The 14,754-nt window shown below is 46.5% G+C and overlaps 1 long non-coding RNA gene across 2 annotated transcripts in view; it reads left to right on the top strand.

Moving 5' to 3' along the window:
• The first annotated feature begins 1,111 nt into the window (after positions 1-1,111).
• Positions 1,112-14,754, top strand: part of LOC309813909 — a 148,584-nt gene continuing 134,941 nt past the window's right edge. For both annotated transcript variants that reach the window (XR_014295557.1, XR_014295558.1), the window contains exons 1-2: positions 1,112-1,267; positions 2,706-2,896. This is a non-coding gene — a long non-coding RNA (uncharacterized lncRNA). The remainder of the gene's footprint in view (positions 1,268-2,705; positions 2,897-14,754) is intronic.

Here is a 14,754-nt window from a genome sequence, read left to right as displayed (position 1 = left end):
TTGAGATCAAGTGTGTGCTTGACCATGAAACCAGAAGAGCGAGAATCTGATGGAAACCATGCTTGTCTCTGTTGGTCCTGGGTTCGCCCATGCTCTGGAATACACCTCTGACATTTTGTGTTATGGTCTTCTCTGCGTTTAGGGGTGGGCTGGTTTGTCGACATGGTGGGATTATGGTAAAAGTCATTAGATGTACTTTTGGATGTGGCTTTTCCATTTACAATAATTAAAACCAACTACTAAGCTGACATTTTCTTTTGACCCCATTCCCGACTTTCTTCTGCTTCGGTCTCTTGGGGCTAAGTCTTGGGTTCCGTGAGGGCTTCAAGACCGTGCGTGTCTTCCCTACCTGTTACAGGCAGGGCGAAGTTGCCAATAGGGACAGGGCACTGCCAGGAACCTCATTATTCTCTTTGTTTTAATCCCCTTATGTGGATCCAAGTGGCAATTTCAGCCCCAAGGCTTTGGCACGACAAGTGGCTGATGCACGGGGTGCACCCGGACCCAGGCTCGGGGCGGGGTTTCTGCTGCTCTTCCTCTGCTTCCCACCCCACCTCCGCCCACCGCCCTCCAGGGTCACTGCTTTGGGTCCTACGAGTGGTCAAGTCCTATTTTAAAGCTCTCTGCTATTTTCAGTCTCTCGCCCGCCCCTCCACCGCCAGGGGCTCCCCGCCCGAGAGGCGCACCCTTTTAGGAAGCCTTTTCCCGGCCCAACTCAGCCCCGGGCGCACGGAAGCCTCCACACCCGCCTGGCTTCTCCGGCGGCGGCGAACGCACACACCACCTGACTCGTGCTCCCATTGGCTGCTGCCTGTTGCTAACCCACGTGACCGGCGCCGGCGCGCCCCGCCCCCGGCCCCGCCCCCGCGGGCTCCCGCGGCTCCGCCTCCGCGGCGCGTTCTTGCGGGCGCCGGACGCGCGGGGCTCCCAGCCGTCGCCCGCCCGCCCCGCCGACTGCAGCCTGCGTTCTGCGCTCGGTGCCCGGCGCCCGGCGCCCGGCGCCCGGGCGGCCGGCGCCCACAAGGTGGCAGTGCCGCGCTGCTGGTGTCCTGGCCGGGTTCCGCGCGGCGCGGGGAGGCCGGACCCCGCGCATCTCTCCTGCAAAAGTTTTAATGAACATAGACCCACCCGGGCCTGGGGCGCTCCCAGGCCTGCTGGCCGCGCCCCTTCGACTTCGGGGTTCCTCTGGGAGAGTTACATTCCTCGATGGCGTCTCTCTTTGTCCTCGACTCAGAGAATCAGGATTCGGGGCCTGTAATTGAAGCAGGTATATTGATGTTTTCAGCACTGTTTTTTTGTTGTTTTCTGTTTTGTGTTAGAGCCCTTCTACCGGGAATTGATTCTGAAAGAGACATATTACCACAAACCTATTGACAATTATTCTGTCTCTCTTCTTGAGAGCCTCCCCCTCCAGAGAAGCAATCTGCAGCCTCCTTTTTGGGGGTAAAAGACCTATACCACCACCGTTTCGGAGGATCCTTCCCTGCACCCGAGTCCTGGGATCCTACCCCGTTCTGTGGAGGAGGACCCGGGAAACCTCCCGCCCCGCAGCTGTCCTGGGATGCCCTTAATTCCAGGCGCACAGAGAGCAAAGCTCCTCCGACCTTGTTTGACCCAGCTGCACGCCCGGCGTCCTCATTTAGTGTGTGAGGGTTGGAGGGCCGACTTTTCTCTCTGCTCACTGAGATTTTTTTTCTCTGCCTTCACTTTTCTCCTTGGCTCGCGGCTGGTGTCACGTCCCCCACCGCAGCCCAACCCCACTACACGCAGACACACAAACACACAAGCACGTGCATGCGACTCCTTTTCGATTTTTTTTTTTTTTTTCTGGCACGCGGGCCTCTCACTGTCGTGGCCTCTCCCGTTGCGGAGCACAGGCTCCAGACGCGCAGGCTCAGCGGCCATGGCTCACGGGCCCAGCCGCTCCGCGGCATGTGGGATCCTCCCGGACCGGGGCACGAACCCGTGTCCCCTGCATCGGCAGGCGGACTCTCAACCACTGCGCCACCAGGGAAGCCCTCCTTTTCGATTTTAAACAAAATGTTCGGAGGGTCCTCTGGGGCCACCCGACTCCGGGAAAGAGAAAGATCAGAGGATGTGAGGGCAAGATGGTGGCTTGGGGCACTTTCCTACGACGGAGAAGGAGAGAGAAACACTCCTAGGCTTCCCATTGTCTACACCACCAAGCCCACATTCCATTCCCTGGTAGTCAAGCCCTTCCCTTGGGCCCCCTAAGCTGCCCTCCAGGGAATTTCCCACAGTGCCTCTAGTCTGCTGATTTAAATGAAAGGGTCAGGTTTTTTATGTTGATTGGACTAAACTTTTTAATATCGGGGACTCATAATACTGACAACAGCACACATTTACATCGTATTTAGTGTTTTACCTGTATTAACTCATTTAATGCTCAACAACAGCCTTGAGAGGTAGTCTTATTATTCCCATTTCATAGATGAGGAGGTTGAGATCCGGAGAGGTTAAGTAAATAGTGCAAGGTCCACAGCTAGGAAATGGCAAAGCCAGGGTTTGAATGGAGATTGCAGAGTTTAGGTGTAGAATTAAAGTGCTTCTCCATCTCTGAATCTTTATTCGTGTTCTTAATCAAACCTCACCCGAATTCAAGGCCCACCTGTACCTGTTACAGTCTGAGAACCCTCCTTGGTTGGGCCAGCTGAAGAGGCCTTCCTGCTCTGTCATGTTTTCAGGAGTCCGGCCATGGCTGCGGAGATGCCATCACCCTAAGGAAAGAGGGAGGCATCTTCTGAGGAATCGCCTTCAGAATCCGAGGCACGTCTGTTCATACCTTCAATCCTGACCAGCTGTTTTTGAAGGCGAATATGATGTTTGAAACCATCCAGAAGTCATTTGGAGTCCAGTGAAAAAGCCAGCGATCAAGGTAAGAGAAACTACTTTTGGTAAAAGGAAATAGGATACACTCTAACTGAAAGAGTCTGGTTTTCTTCTGTGGCTTGAAAACTGGATCTCAATGTAATTCCAAAAGAGAAAATTCCCCCAGGAGGTGAGTCCTGGCCGCCTTATTGGAGAGCATGTACTCCCAAGGTTGCAGGCAGGGTAAAACTCATTTGGAAGTACACATTGTTTTTCTAAATACATATATTCTGATCATGCTCATCACCTTATCCTCAACTTTCATTTATATTCTTTCTGTATCTTTTACTTCTTTATATTCCCTTTCACACCAAGTGTGTTACATGCAAAATGAGTATGTTAGGCTGACAAGGAGCCTTGTATGTTGGGGAAACTTTCTATTTGAGTAGAATTAAGAGGGGAGTCCTGGTCTGCACATGAGCTGGGGTGCAAAGTTGAAGGAAAGGGACAAGGGTGGAAAAACTTGAGAAATACTTGCCTCCATCTCCTGGGGGCAGAGTTTATTGAATAAAATCGTGGGAGATATAATTAGAAAGGGATGTCGTACGGGTAGATAGGTCTTTATCTTTTGGGCCAGTGGTTTTTAACTTTTTTATTAGAGATTTTCTTCTGCTGCTTCCTATAAATGCCCCACAAACAGAAGTGCAACACAGGCATAACTCTTTTTTCCCCACTCTACACTTCACTACCCTTCTCAGGTGTTGTGTTGTTTACAAATTGAAGGTATGTGGCAATCCTACAAGCAAGGCTATCAGTGCCATTTTTCCAACAGCGTTTGTTCACTCCATGTCTCTGTGTCATAGCTTGGTCATTTTTGCAGTATTTCAAACGTTTTTGTCATGATTATATTTGTCATGGTGATCTGTGATCCGTGATCTTTGCCACTGCTCTTGCAAAGATTACACCTCGCTGAAGGCTCAGATGATGGTTAGTATTTTTTAGCAATAAGGTAATTTAAAATTAAGGTACATATGCTGCGTTTTTAGGAATAATGCTTTTGCACACTTAATAGACTACAGTAGTATAAACATAACTTTTATATGCGCTGGAAAACCAAAAAATTCCTGTGACTTGTTTTATTGCAAGATTCGCTTTATTGCAGTGGTTTGGAGCTGAACCCGCAATATCTCTGAGGTGTGCCTGTATGTAGAACAGATAAAAGTAAGAGGTCTCTGGCCAGAGTTGTGGAGGCAGGGGCCTGCAGTTGGCTGCCTCACTGTGGTCCCTTGTGCACACGCCCCAGGCACCTCTGAGGAATCCTAGGGCTCTTCCAAAACAGTGTGAACCACTGGTGTAGACAACGGCGGCGGCGGGGGGGGGGGCCTGAAAGTGTGCACCTGCCCATCTCTGCGTCAGTGTAACCTCCAGCTTCCTGACAGTTCCAGCCCTGCCCCTCACATCTTCAGATTTGTCCTGTTCCCCAGAGTCTTACAGGACCACTATCCCCGAGGCATAACTTGCCTAACACCCATTCTCCTTTTTTCCTTGCTAATGGAAGCCAACTTTAATCTGGGCGGCCACGTACTCAAGTGACACCCACCAATGAATCATGATTGGTCCGAGGGAGGACTTGGCCAAATCCAGCTGCTGACTCTTTTGATAAAATTTTATTGGAACACAGACACTCATTTGTCTACCTCCTGTCTACAGATGCTTTCATGCTTCAACAGCAGAATTGACTACTTGTGGCAGAGACCATATAGTTTGCAAAGACTAAATTATTTACTATCTGACCCTTTACAGAAAAAGTTTGTACGCAGCCATGGCAATCCCATTCTCCTTTGCCAGACATATGCAGACATATGATTACCTTTGATCAAGGATATATAATGTAAAGTCTGCTGGAAGCAACTGAAAATGGTTTTCCTTCCTGATAAGAGAGGAATATGAGGAGAACGTTGTTTTTGTCCTTTTCCTTTCCATTCTATCACATGAAGATGTGATGTCTGGAGCTGTGGCAGCCATGATGAGCCTGATTCCCCGATGGTATCATTCAGTCACCAAGCCTACCTTAGGACCATCTACTTTCACACTTCTTGTTGAGCAAAGAGTAAAAATCCCTATGGTTTATGTAACTCTTCATTGGGTTTTTGTTACTTGCAACTACATGTAGACGAACTAAGGTATTTTGTTTAAAGCCTAATAGCAAAAGGCCGAGTGTTCTTGTGGAAGTTGTGCACTGGAGTGGTATATAGCAAATCTAGTGGATACTAATAATGATAGCTTATAATTATTGAAAACTTCCAGCATGCCAGTCACTCTACCAAGTACTTTACCTTCATTTTCTCATTATCACAAAACCCTGTGGAGACACTTTTATCATTATCTCCATTTTACAGATAAGGAAAGTGAGGCTTAGAGAAATTTAATGATTTGCCAAAAGTGACACAGTTAAGTGGCAAAGTTCAAATTTGCACCCAGCTCTGCTGACTTCAAAAGCCAAGCTCTTAACCATGACTTTACATGGCCACTTCTATCCACAGACCTGAATTCAAATTCCAGCTCAGCTACTTGACAGGCAAGTTACTTAATCTTCTTGAGCCTCAGTTTCTCCACAATAAGGGGATAATATGTTCCTTAAAGAAATGTTCCTGCCACAGTGCCCAATACACGGTGTTTCACTGTATTTTCTCGCATGCTCGTTTCTTTAGGGGTAAGTGGATGGCAGTCGGTGAGCTGGGAGAGTAACCAAGAGGTAGAAAAGAGAATAGCCAGGGAAGGGAAAAGACACACCAGTTCCTGGAAAATTAAAGGAGGCTGGCCTCAGGCCTGGACCCGGTTCTATGAGGAGGCGGGGAGGGGAGGGAGAGAAAGAAAACCAGGATACTCCTACCTCATGGCCACACCTTGTGTTTGACCAAGGACTTGGCGACCTTATGGTCAGCTGTGACCTGAGAGCTCGTTCTAGCCCGTTGTCCTGTCTCAAGATGCTTTGAAAAATTGTAAGGAACTAAACAAAAAAGAAATTCCTTGAGGTGTAGGTTTCATTCCCCGTTGTGGAAAACTGAGCCACTGTGCAGAAGCAAGTGTTCCTCAGAGCAGAGGTCATTGGCGGCTACGGCCATTGGCACGTTGTTATCTTCCTTACTGTCCTGAGCTGCTTGCCCTTGAGGAACGGACCTCTGAAGACACCGAGGAAGGATCAGAGGTTCCCTTCTTGGTTCTCAGCTTTATTTTAGAGGTTTCCGCTCAGAGCATTACTGTACGGGTTTTTAATGGAAAAGAATAATCAAGACCAGTCCACTCAAAGAGCTTATGGAAAATATATGAAATTTAGAGTTTAGAAACCAGATTTAATTGTTAGGCCTATTTTTAAAAAGCGAGCAAAGGAAAGCAAGGAAAACGACCCCAGTGGCTTATTATGTAACACCAGATGTTTGGCAAAGAACAGAGCAGATGAGGGGGTGATTTTTTCGCTGTTCATCTGGTTGCTTTGGCCTCACTGTAGAGGCAGCGAGAGAGGCTTATATAAGAAGCCCGCTGGAGCGGCCTCGGCCATGCTCTCCACTTGCCCTTCAAGAGACCCGTGAACCTTCAGCTGCAATTTTAAGCTCCAATGGGGCGGATTCTTAATGAACACATTCCTTTGACCCAGCAAGGGCTTGAGAAGCTTCTGGAAATCATCTAATGATGACTCCAGGTAGACAAAGCAGTGGGGGGAAGGTATTTTCCCTTCTCATTCAGGTGTCGTAGGCTCGGGGAGACCTAAAGTCGTTTCATCTTAAATGTACGGATCTAACATAATATTAAAACATGCCCGTGGGCTTTGAAAAAGTGACAGCCGCTCTTCAGTGTGATAGAGAGATGTCCACACTTCGGCTTGCTTTGTTTGTCCGCGTGGATGTTTGTTTTTGCCAGAAATGCCAGCAAAGGGCAGCAAGCACCGTTCTGCTAGAATGCGAAAACCAGGACCCGATTAGTAGACGCATTTGTTGAAAAAGCATTTTCGCTGCACACTAATCTCTACATATCCTGTGGGGAAATCCTCTCAATCCCATACCTGATAAATGAATCTGGGAAGTGAATAAACACTCTGGAAGTCTCTTACTGATACATAATTCCACGTGTTATGTGGGTTCCGCCAGCCTCTGAGCTGAGGCAGCCTGGTGTACCTTTCAGACTGACCTGGAACAAAGCTTGTCGAGGAGAAGATGTCTGTGCCTCCTCCCTGCCCAGCACTGAGCACTTGACTTCAGCCTTTCACAGGAACCAAGGGGGTGTTCAGGGCTAATGCTGACATCCTGGATTACAGTTTTTATTGTCTGGTGCTTTTGTTGAACTTGAATACTCCACCAGACGTTGTGTAATACTGCAGATCAGAAATACCACGCTCTGTGTTCTTCTGGCTTTCCACTCAGGGCCAGGGTAGGGGGTGGTCCTGAAGCTGCTACAAAAATCCTTTTCAAAAGTTAGAATTGAGTCTGTGCAAACATTCTCTCTTCTTGAAAGCCCACGCGGTCTCCCCACCCTCCTCCAGGGGTCTTGGAATGCTACTCCACAGTGGTTGTACATGACTATGTAATAGTGATTTTCCTGAAGGTTCTTGAGGGCACAGGCCATGCCTTTTCATCTTTGTAAAGATTGGTGCCTGGTGCGTCCATTAGTAATTAACTAGTTATCAGTAATTAATTAATGCTGAATGAATGAACTGCAGCCCTTGGTAAGTTTGTGGGCCCATGTATATGAGACATTGCCAGAGAATGACAGTTAGGTCTTGTTAAATTAGGGATTTATTTAAAAGTGAATGAGGGAGATTTTCTGAGGCCCTTGATAGGACCTTCAAAGATGAGAGAGTGTCTGCTGGCCAAATGTAGTTACAGGGCGACTACACCAGCACCATCCCAAGGCATGTCTGTGTATCAGAAGGAGAACTGTACAAAGAGAACATCCTAGGTGTACCCCCAGGTCTCTGGGCAGAACACATGCACATGTCGAAAATACCTTTATAAACCCCAAAGGACTCAGGTTCACTGCCTGCTATGTATAATCAGTCATATATGCATGATGTTGAAACACGTTTCAAGATGCTACTGGTGAAAGAATCAGACTGTTTGTTTGATGTCTTATCAACAAAAGAGCTTTACTGTTTTTTACTGCTGCATAACAAATTACCTCTAAACTTAGGGATTTAAGACAACAAACATTACTCTTAGTTTCTGAGGGTCAGGATTCTGGGCATGGCTTAGCTGGGTGGTCTGGCTCAGAGTCTCTCTTGAGGCTGCCGTCAAGATACTACAAGGACTGTATTCATCTGAAGGTTTGCTGGGGCTGGAAGATCTGCGTTCAAGATGGTGCTCTCACACGGCTGTGGGCAGGAGGCCTCAGTTCCTCCCTCTGTGGGTCTCTCCATAGACTGCTTGAGTGTCCTCACGATGTGGCCATTTATTTCCCCCAGAGTGAGTGACCCAAGAGAAGGAACAGGGAGGACCTTGCAGTGCCTTTTATGATGTCGTCTCCAAAGTTACACACCATCACTTCTGCTTTATTCTATTCATTAGAACATCCCTAAATCCAGCCAGTACCCCAGGGGAAGAGAATTAGCCTTCACTTCTTGAAGGGAGGTGCATCAAAGACTTTCTGAACATATTTAAAATCCATCACGGAGCTGTTGCTTTAATTCGACAGGTATATTTTGAGCACTAGCTGGCCTTTCCATATGTGCATGTTAAATATGTAAATCCTGCTTGGTCTGGAGGAAGTCCTCATCGAGTTGCCCACTGTGAGAAACAGGTTGTTTGAAAATCAGGACCTGTGGTTCTGAGTGCTTGACCTTGTAACTTCCCTTTGAAACCATTTTTGTTTTCCCTGTCTGCAGCGTGGAGAGGCTTTTCACTGAAATCCATTTGCAACCTCTTAAACAAGAATAACAATAGCCCTCACTCTTAGCCATGCTGAGAGTTCCACAAATACTATTTCATTAGATTCTCTGTGAGCTAGATGTTCTTATCATCATCCCTGTTTTACCGATGTGGCCACAGAGGGCTGGCGTGATTTGTCTGAAGTCACCTAGCCAGTAAATGGTAACATTGGGATTTGAACCCAGGCAGTCTGGCTCCAGAGTCTGGGCTCTTACTTTCTCAACCCAGTGTTAGAGTGTCATCTCCTTCAGCTGGCCTCTCTCTCTCTCTCCACCCAAGACCCCTAAAGTTAAGTTTGTTTGTATGTTGTGTAGCTTCTACTTTAAATGAGCCCGTCTCAAAAACACTCTGCAAAGTAGGAAGGGATTGGGTCTGGTATTTATTACCACCACCGGGTCCCCATTTAGAACTCCCCACCACCATAACTCATTCTGGGTTTGGGAAACCATTCCCTTTTCTTCCCCTTCAGGTCTGGGAGTAATAATAGCTCCTACATTGCAGCAGACAGAAAAATGAGTCCCTCACCCCACCCCAAGATGTCTGTCCTAATGCCTGGGACCTGTGCATGTGGCAGAAGGGACTTTGTGGTTGTAATTAAGTTGAGGATCTTGAGATGGGGAGATGATCCCAGATTATCCAGATGTGACCCATATACCAGGATCCGTATGCGTGAGAGTCAGAATTGGATATGGATTTGAGGAAGCTATGCTGCTAGCTTTGAAGATGGAAAAAGGGGCCATGAGCCAAGGAAAGTGGGCAGCGTCCAGCAGCTGAAAAGGGCCAGGAAACAGATTCTCCCCTAGAGATTCCAGGAGTGCCAACACCTTGATTTTAGCCCAGTAAGAACCATTTCAGACCTCTGACTTCCAGAACTCTACAGCAATAAATTCGTGTTGTTTTACACTCTCCACTGCCCAGAAAAAAAATTCCATGGAGTTGCTGAAAATCCACCCTGCTGTTTTTACATAATACAATAACGGAGGAAGAAATTACGAAACTACATCTTATTAGACATTATATAATTATATAAACTGAGCACATGCTTAAGTTCCAGGCTGCGGGATACAAGAAATTCATTGTGGGAACTTAGAAATTCATTCAGAAGAAAAGGCGTACACACATCAAGCAAGCAGCAAATCTTTATTTAAGGGAGAATGTGTTCAGGACCAATAGGGAGCCCTGGAAAAGTACGGAACCAGGTCGGGTCAAGGACGCTGGTGCAGCTGAGCATGTTCTGGAACTCTACAGTTATCTTACCATGTCTAAAAGACCATGTAGGGACAAGAAAATAATCTTACTGATAGGCACTCTCAGACACACAACGTTCTAGAAGGTTCTAGAACTTTTGGTCCCATTGGTCACCCTTCAGTTGACTTAGAGCAGCCTCAGATGAGTCCTCACTTTCTCTGCTCTCCCAACATTTCTTTTTTATGCCCCCAGTCTCTCCTCAGGGTCTGTGCCATCCTGCCAGTACCTAGAATGGTCCAGAGGTGGAGATGCTCCAAGCTCTATCTAGATGGACAGCAGGGATTCTTACACTCACTGGTCCCCCACTGAGCATCTTTGCATTTGACGTAGGCTCACCAGTCTTCAGAGATGAGCATCCACAAGATAACAAAGCTCTCTCTCTTTAATCACAGTCACCTCCCACAACCCAGGAGTGAGAGGGGGTGAGTGGGATGAGGACAGACAGGCAAGCAGATTGCGGGGTCCGAGGGACTCTGAAGAACGGCTGGTGTGTGAGTATGGGGGGAGGGGTTAAGAGCGTTCCAGACCTGGAGAAAGCATTTGCAGAGGTCAGGAGGGAGGAAAACACGGGCAGACGTGTGCTATAGAAGAAGGTGTAGATATATGTTCTTGGGGCAGAGTGTTCCTCTAGGGTAGATGGAAGAAAACTGCATAGGGTGAGAGTGACGAGATTGTGGTGTGCTGGGAAAACTGTAGAGATGGGTGTATGTTTGGGGAGCCCTTCAAGGGAGTGAGTGAATCATTCCATTTTCAGCCCTGTTTAGGACATTATTTACCTGTGGCTAAAGAAATGAGGGGTGGCTGCTGGGGGGAACCGTGGGGCCACACGTGGGAAAATTCCCACAGCTCCCTGTGCCTCTTCCTGCAGAGCGCTGTCCGGGATAGTCTGCTGCGGAAACCCTAAGAGTTATTGCCGGGCCTTGGAAATAATTAATACACGTACTAGTCAGAGTCGCATCTCCGTGTACACAGGTATGTCCCAGGGTGGGCAGCCCTGCTATTTGTCGCATTTTCCGGGAGGCTGCCAGCAGCCCCGTGCGGGCTGTGATTCTCGCGGCTGATGGCGCAGGTGTCTGACCACGTTAGCGTTGATCCGGGGCCTGGCTGTCGCATCGCACTCCCCCCAAGCAACATGTTTCTGTTTCTCTAGTATTTAGAGCTGAGTTCTGTGCTCTCCGCTATGTGGATATCAAATATAAATGATTTCAAGCCTGGGCTTTGGGTGTGTGGAGACTGCCTTTTTCTAGGCGAGTATTTCATGAGGTCTTTCCTGACGTGCTGTTTCCACGCTGTTCCCCTCCAATATATCACGGCATTTCTTTGGTTCCCGATACCGATAGGGAGAAGATTCTCTGTCTTGGTGGCAATATCTCATCCAGAATTTCTATCACTTTTGTAAGTGGGAAGAGGGATATTCACACCTACTATAAATATTCTAGGTCCTTACTAAAATGTTTTTTCATTTAGAGTAGAATTTGGTATTCGAAGTTTCCTTCTTGGATTCCAGCCAGTGAGTTTTAGGGGATTACCCAAAGGATTTCACTATGAGGCTGAGCCACTTACAGATTGCTCCTATGGATAGGGGCTCATGTGACGTGATGTGGCTGCAGTGTAACTGAGAAATGAGACAAGAACTTTGGGAGCTTGTCCTAGTTTATATTGCAGTGAGAGGGGAGAGCCTGCTAGGTAGGATTGGGTTTATTAGGTAAAATGGTTTGCTGCTTAAATGGTGAATTTTCTGCTCTTTTGCTTTCTGTTCTGCCACGTGGTTTCCATAGCGAGACAACACCGGTGTCTATCTAAGAGCTTGGGTCCTGGAGTCAGATGACTGGGGTTTGAAACTCAAGCACAAGTTATTTCAATTGCAAAGCCTTGGTTTCATAATCTGGAAAATGATAATAATAATAATAACAGCAGCAATGACAACAATCATATCTAACTCAAAGGGCTATTTTAAAAGCTAAGTCACAAAATTCACATGAATCGTTTGGTATCTGGCACATAGCATGACAAGCAGTCAGAATGCTGTCTTTCGTTGTTAGTGATAGTAATATTTTTCTATCGTTTGCAATGAATTGGGAGGTTCAGAGTACACAAAATGGAGATAATGCCGGTGATGGCAAAAGTTTAGAAAAGACTACGAGACATCTCAAGTTTTGGATAAAAATCAGGAATGAATTATTTGCTTAGTCTCTTACAGACATTATGACTGTATTTTGCTGTATAGAGATTTATTACCAGCTCACAGAAGAAGCCCTTCCATTCTTTGGCTTGCATACACGTGGGAGTGTGTGTGTATGTGTGTATATGTGTGTATGTGTGAGTACATATGCATATTGCTTCATGGGATACCCCCTTGCAAAATGTAGAGAGAAGCACTGTGGGCTGTAAAGGGGACCATCACACAAAAAAAGAGATTTCTCTTCTGTCCTTTCAAATGGACCACTGCCCACTGAAGCACCTTTTTCTTTTCTCTAAAGCCAAGTAAAGGCATTGGGGCCGATCGTCTTTCAGCAGCACTCTTTTTTCTTCTTCTGTTTGGATTTCTCTAAGCACGGTTCCCCAGGCGTCTGGAAAATTAAATGAAAGAAATAAAATAATTCGTCTTTTTTTTCCCCCTTGGAGTGAGGACCTGCAGAAATAATGGAAACCAAGATACTTATAATAGGATCCATGTAGGTGTTAGGGAACAAAGAGGGACAACAATCACACGGATGGCTTAAAATAGCTACACTTCAGGGTAGACCTATTATGCAAGAGAAACTATGCTGGTGGTAATTCCAGCCACTTAAAGGAAGATACGATCATCTTACAAAGGGAGATACTCACCACAAAAAGATTTGCTTTTTGGTTACAGATCTCTCATTTTGGTGATATAGACAGTACTAGACAGCAGTATGAGGGAAAATAGAATTGGGAAGGGCCAGAAAAGGTGGAAAACAAAGAGAGGTATTAGTGATATTAATTGGAGCTAGCAACTCTGATTCATGAGGTGGTTTGCATCGGCATTGGTCAGGCCTTTTCAGAGCAGGCATGGTGGTAACCTGCGGGCAAGGTTTTGAGAAAACCTGAGCAAGGGTGGAGAGGGCTTCCCCGACCCTCTTCTCTGCTTTACTGTCTATTCTGAGAGCTGATAAGCATGTGAGCTGCTGAGAGCATGATGTGCAGAATACCCGTCCTCAGGAGAGCCCCAACTCTTCAGGCATGGTCTTTTATGCTTTGGAAAATCAAACAAGAGAAGGATCAGGAAAGTTCTAAGAGGAAGAAACAGCAATTGCATAGTCTGTAACATAGGAAAGATTTTCATGTGTTTGGGAAACTGAAAGGAGACCAGTAGAGATGGAGAAGAGAGAACAGAGGAGGAGAAAGGCTGGCCGTGGGGGGAGAGAGCCAGGCAGGGGCCAGTTTATGGCAAACCTTGCAGGTTGTGGGAAGGAATTTAGATTTTTATTGTCAGTGCATTGGTAAACCACTGGGGACCTTTAAGCTGGGGAATTACAAAGTATGTGATGTGTATTCGCCTTTAGGAAGATCTCTAAGTAACTTCAGGACACTCTCTGAAATGATAAGCTATTGAAAGTCCTCATCAATATTCAGCCCAGGATCTGGGAGGCAAGCTGGGATACTTGAGATCAGCCCATCTCTCCTAGGGTCACTCAGTCTGCTGGCAGGCACAGCATTCCAGACGTCTCTCTTCACCACCTTCTTGTGTCAACAGGTTGTTATTCAAAACTGAGCTTACTGTTTTCAAGAGGATGGGGAAGTAGTCTGTATTCCTGCCCCAGGTTAAGATTTTGAAGAGGAAGGTCACAAATGAAATTTCACCTCGGAGATTTTCTGGATTAGAAAAATCCCCAAAGTGTCACTAAACTGGCGAGGACATAGTGATCACCTGAGATTTTAAGAAATCTTCAAAATGCCGGTAAAGTTTTCTTCAGGTCCTTTATGCAAGTCCAAGTCAGGCTATAGTGATTTGTAAGAAAGAAACAGACCCTACTCTAAGCCTCCACCTATTTGAAGTGGGTAAAATACAGGTATATACTTTCAGCAGTCGGCTATGGTTTAGATATGCTGCAGTAACAAAGAACTCCAACTCAGCGTCTTCACAAAAACAAGGTCTTTTTCTCCTTAAGTCACAGTTTGCAGGCCACCTGGGCTCTGCTCTGTGCTGTTTTTATTCCAGAACATAGGCTAAAGGAGCAGCCCCCTCTGGGACACGTCAACCTCACGGCAGAGGGAAAGAGCAGTGGTGAGACCCTGTATTAGCTTTGAAAGCTCCTGGCAGAGATGACACTGGCCACATTCATTCACATTTCATTGGCTAAAGGAAATCAAATGGTCAAGCCCGGCATTAGCAGGAGGAGAAGAATTATGGTTCTGCAGGAACTGGTCTGCGGAGAGGGGCACTGAATATTATAAACAAATAATACAATGTGTAACAATGCCATATTTTGCTCTCTCCATTTTTTTAAAACCGATTTCAAGGTGAAAATCCAGTAGCAGTCTTTTGTTAATAGAGATGAAAACTTTCAGATACTGTAATTCAGGATATGATCCAGTCCCTGAAAATTAGCATCACAAGCATTCTTTTGAAGGCTAACTTGTGAACGTCTGAAATGTGCAGTTTGGAAGTGATTAAGCCCAATTCACCTAGAAGAAAAGAACATTTAATAAAACAGAGTTCTCAATTCCTCATCTCATCTTGTACCATTCCCCAAACATTTGAGACCAACTGCTAGGAGGACTTTTATGCAGAGAA

This window comes from Mesoplodon mirus (assembly GCF_964341445.2).
Source record: "Mesoplodon mirus genome assembly, chromosome: 12".
Classification (NCBI taxonomy): Eukaryota; Metazoa; Chordata; class Mammalia; order Artiodactyla; family Ziphiidae; genus Mesoplodon; species Mesoplodon mirus.
Note: the sequence above shows the minus strand (reverse complement) of the source record. Positions and strands in the feature narration are given on the sequence as shown.